Genomic DNA, 4,654 nt, shown 5'->3' on the forward strand with positions numbered 1-4,654 from the left:
TTTTACGTCTCTGCCATGAACGCGAAGTAAAGATTCCCTGCTCTGATACCAATTGTTGGACCAGCCGGGACCGAGACGATCCGAGCGCGTTCGAGACGGAAGGTTTGATAACCAAAGACGGACAGAAACAAACACGAAACAAACGATTTCATTGATAAAAACGAAAGATTACATGCTTGTTAAACACTGAAATCACGATCTATGGCAGGGGGAGGTCGAGCATGGCCTCCCCCCTCATCCGGACAGCACCTGGGCTCCGGGCACGCAAATCCTTAAACTCTTACCTGTTCACGCCTGAAAGCTGGTATTTATACCCGCTGCCATTCCGTCAGGACTCATTCGATCGAATGAGTCCTATTCGATCGAATGGCAGACTCATTCGATCGAATCAGAAACTCATTCGATCGAATGAGTATCCATTTGAAAATGCTCTTTCAAATGGATCACTTTCAGCGTGAACCACTACCTAGGTGTACAGCATACAACATAAACATTCTAAACTATTCGCCAAGCGACGGCCACAAAACATGCACCAACAGGGGTCGCGCATCGCTGTTGGGTTACTAAAGGCTACTACTGCGATGGTTAATTTATGTTTGGGGGGAGATGCCCAAGGGTTTTGGCAGAGTTCATTGCGTCAACTCCTCTCACACCGTTGCTCAAACCGGACAATGGGATTAGACCCATTGTCGTAGGTGCCATTTGGAGAAGATTGATCTCTAAGGTGGCTATGAGGGGTGTTGGGAAAGACATTACTAAATACCTGTGCGACTTTCAGTTTGGTTTGGGAGTCCCTAGTGGTGCAGAGGCCGTTATTCATAGCAAGAACAGGTTTTTAAGTAAGTTCTATTCTGATGGGTCATTGGCTATGCTTACTATTGATTTTTGTAATGCCTTCTACTTGGTGGATAGGACTGCCCTTCTGAATGAGTTTCGGGCCTGATGTCCATCTATTTCCTTATGGGTGAACTTTTTATATGGGCAACCGGCCAGGCTATATGTGGGGGATGACCACATTTGGTCCACTACCGGGGTTCAGCAGGGGGGCCCTTTGGGACCTCTTCTTTTCGTCTTAGTTCTGCACCCACTTATTCATCTAGTCCAGAGTTCCAGTAAGCTTCTCTTTCATGCTTGGTACCTAGATGATGGTACAATTATTGGGGACTCTAAAGAGGTTGCCAAAGCTTTAGATATTATCAGGTCGGAGGGTCCCCGCCTGGGCCTTGAACTTAATATTAAGAAAACCGAAGTATTTTGGCCGTCGTGCAATGGGGTTAAGGTGCAGGAGGGGGTGTTTCCCTGTGAGATTGGAAGACCGGTGCTAGGTGTGAAACTCCTCGGGGGAGCCGTTAGCCGGGATTGCGGGTTCATCAGTGAACTTGCTATGAAAAGGGCTTCGCGAGCTGTGGAGTTGATGAGCTATCTCCCGCATTTGCGGGACCCCCAATGCGAACTCCTTTTGCTCCGCTCATGTATGGGAGTTGGAAAGTTATTGTTTGGTCTCAGAACATGCCAACCTGTGTATGTAAGGGAAGCAGTTTCTGTGTTTGACAATGGCCTTCGGGGGGCGATTGAGGACATCGTGGTTTGTGGTGGTCCCTTCTTTGGAGATTTTCAATGGAGGTTAGCATCACTTCCGACTCGTTTTGGAGGTTTGGGTTTATGTTCAGCTTCAGACGTTTCTACTTATGCGTTTGTGGCCTCGAGGGCGCAATCTTGGGAATTACAAGACCACATTCTTCGAGGTTGTGGTATTGATGGGTTTTACTCCGATTATGGGAGTGCGATAGATCAGTTGCACATTTCACTTCCCGATTTTGACATTAGCGGTTTCTCTAATAAAGACACCGCCCTCCCTAAAACCCAACATGCTTTGGCGAGTGCCCTTTATAGTGGAATCATCAAGAGTTTGGAAATGAAGTTTGATTTATCCCCTCGTCAGAAAGCGGTGTTTGAGTGTCTTCGGGCTCCTCGGGCTCAAGATTTATTAAGTGTTCTCCCTATTGAAGGATTGGGCCAACATATGTCGGCTTTGGAGTACCGGGCCATCCTGAAGTATCGGTTAATGATCCCTTTGTTTCCGGTAGATGAGCCACGCCCGGTTTGTCGTAAGGTTTGTTTGGAATCTTTTGGCAAGCATGCGGTTCACTGCAAAGAGTTGCCTGGATTTAAGTACAGGCATGATTTGGTGAGGGATGTTCTATGCGATGTTCTTAAACGAGCCGGAATTTCGGCTAAAAAGGAAGCCCCCGTAAACTTTCTTACGGATCCTCAAGAAGGAAGATCTACATTACGACCGGCCGATATACTTGTTTTTGGGTGGGTAGGGGGAAAACACGCTTGTGTCGACCTCACAGGAGTGTCCCCTCTTGTTGGGATTAGGGAAACTGGATTTGTAGCAGGCCAAGTAGCATTGAAGGCGGCATCGGGCAAGGTTGCTAAACACGAGAGAGCTTGTTTGGAGAATCAACACGTGTTTATTCCCTTCGCCTTTGACACTTTTGGTTTCTTAGCTCCGGATGCCGTGGACCTTTTGAATAGGGTTCAGAAAGTTGTGTATAGTAACGTATCAGCCCATAAGAATCAAAACTTTGTTTTTAGTCGGATTGGGTTTGCTATCCAAAAGGGGGTTGCGGCACAGCTTGTTGCCCACTTACCTGCCACTTCATTGTAAATCGTTTGGATGTTTCTATGAAATATAAAAGGAGCGTTATAAAGCAAAAAAAAATAAATAAAATAAAAATTTACACATATGAATTGTGATTTTGCTTCATTATATATATATATATATATATATATATATATAACAAGAACTAGTGTATTGTCCACCAACATTTGTGTTGATCAAATATATTTTTATGCATGCTACATGTTTACTTTTAGGCGGGTTATAAAAATTGAAGACTCATCACTTAGATTATACCTTTAGGATATTTTAATGAATTGAATATTGTTGTAATTTTTTATATTTGATCTTTGAACAAGTTTTACTTGAGTTATTGCATGAAATGGATATATTAATTATCGTCACATAATAGTGTCATTGTGTTCATGTCCAATCAAAAGTATCGCCCCAGTATGTCCCACCAGCTTTTGGTCGGGGTGTGACAGAAAAGCTGACGGCAATGGGGGGAAAAGAAAAGAATCAAACGGGTAAAACATTGGCAGTGAGTGAACAATGTGGAGAATTGGGGCATGACATGACTACATGTTGGCTGTCAATGATGAAAGAAATGAGGAAGAGGTGAATTATGTTCATGGTGAGAAAAATTATAACAATTTCATGAACTCGAACTCCTACCACTCAAGCCTCAGAAACCACCCCAATTTCAGCTATGTGAATGCAAGTTCTCAATTGAACTGAAATTTATGAGAAATTCACAGAAAACAAGTTATCAGTCGGGTCGGATGCAACATAATAATAACACAGGAAATTACCAAATGGGATCATATCTACAAAACAACAACCAAGGGTAGGGTTTGGTAATATAGATGGGTATAATCGAAGAGATAGACAAAGCGGGTTTGTTAATAGGGATGATGTGATTATGAAGTTGGATGCGTTAATGACATTGGTTTTAGAGGGTCAGAAATAGTATAAGAAAGATAAGGAAATAAAAGAGAAGGCCAATACAACAAGAGACAAATGGATCAGTCAGTTAGCAAAAGAGGTGGTCAAATTAAGAAGTAACTCAAAACGCCTTCAAAGTGATACTTTGAAGAACCTGAGCCATCAAAGCAGCAGTTCGTCAAACTCCAAAGGTACACAAATCAGTATCATCACAATTGAAGATAGTGTGGAGAACATCAGGAATGAAGACATTGAAATAGGTGTACCAATTATTCCCATTTAGACTGGGGAGTTCAAGACTACCAAGGCACTTGTTGATTATGGTGCAAATGTAAGTGTTTTTACTGGATAGTGTGTATGGCCGCTTTCACTTCGGGCCTTTACAAGAAGGTGACACCACTTTGGTGTTAGCTGATTTCACTTGAAGACGGCCCCGGGGAAAGTTGGAGATTTCTACTATCCTAAAGACTTTCTTGTTCTTGATTATGCACTAGCTGAGAAGCAAGAAGAACCTCGGGTGATATTGGGGAGACTGTTTTGGCGAAATCAAATGCTCAAATCATTTGTCGAGACGAAAAACTTTGCATAACCTTTGGTAACTGTAAGTTAATTTTAAATATATTTTCATTCATATTATTATTCTTTTGAAAATAACTATTCTAGGTCATATGCTACTGACCCGTGTCTTTCTCGTGTAAGCGGGGGTGACACAAAATAGGAAGATTGTGTGTTTGACAAGTCGAAGAGAGAGAATGAGAAAGAAGAGTAAAATGCACTAGAGACAAAGAATGGAGTAGTAAGTGCAACGATGATATCATGACTTCGATGGAAATAGTGGTTAATAAGCAGATGGATGAAATAAGCAAGAAGAAACCACCAAAGAAAGAGAAATTTAAGAAACCACCAGGGTTCGATAATGAACAAATATGGTTGGCGTGTTTTCGGCTGAGGTGGTATACTGTGGGCAATTTACCACTTTGTTAGAAAAATACACGAAGTGATATGGAGGAAGCTAAGCACTCCATTAGACCGTCATAACTGCAAAATGAGGTAACGGTCCGACTGAGAGCTTAACAAAAACTT

Source organism: Bidens hawaiensis, unplaced genomic scaffold (assembly GCF_021521415.1).
Source record: "Bidens hawaiensis isolate Kalapana, Puna unplaced genomic scaffold, B.hawaiensis_p1.1 tig00006635_1, whole genome shotgun sequence".
NCBI lineage: Eukaryota > Viridiplantae > Streptophyta > Magnoliopsida > Asterales > Asteraceae > Bidens > Bidens hawaiensis.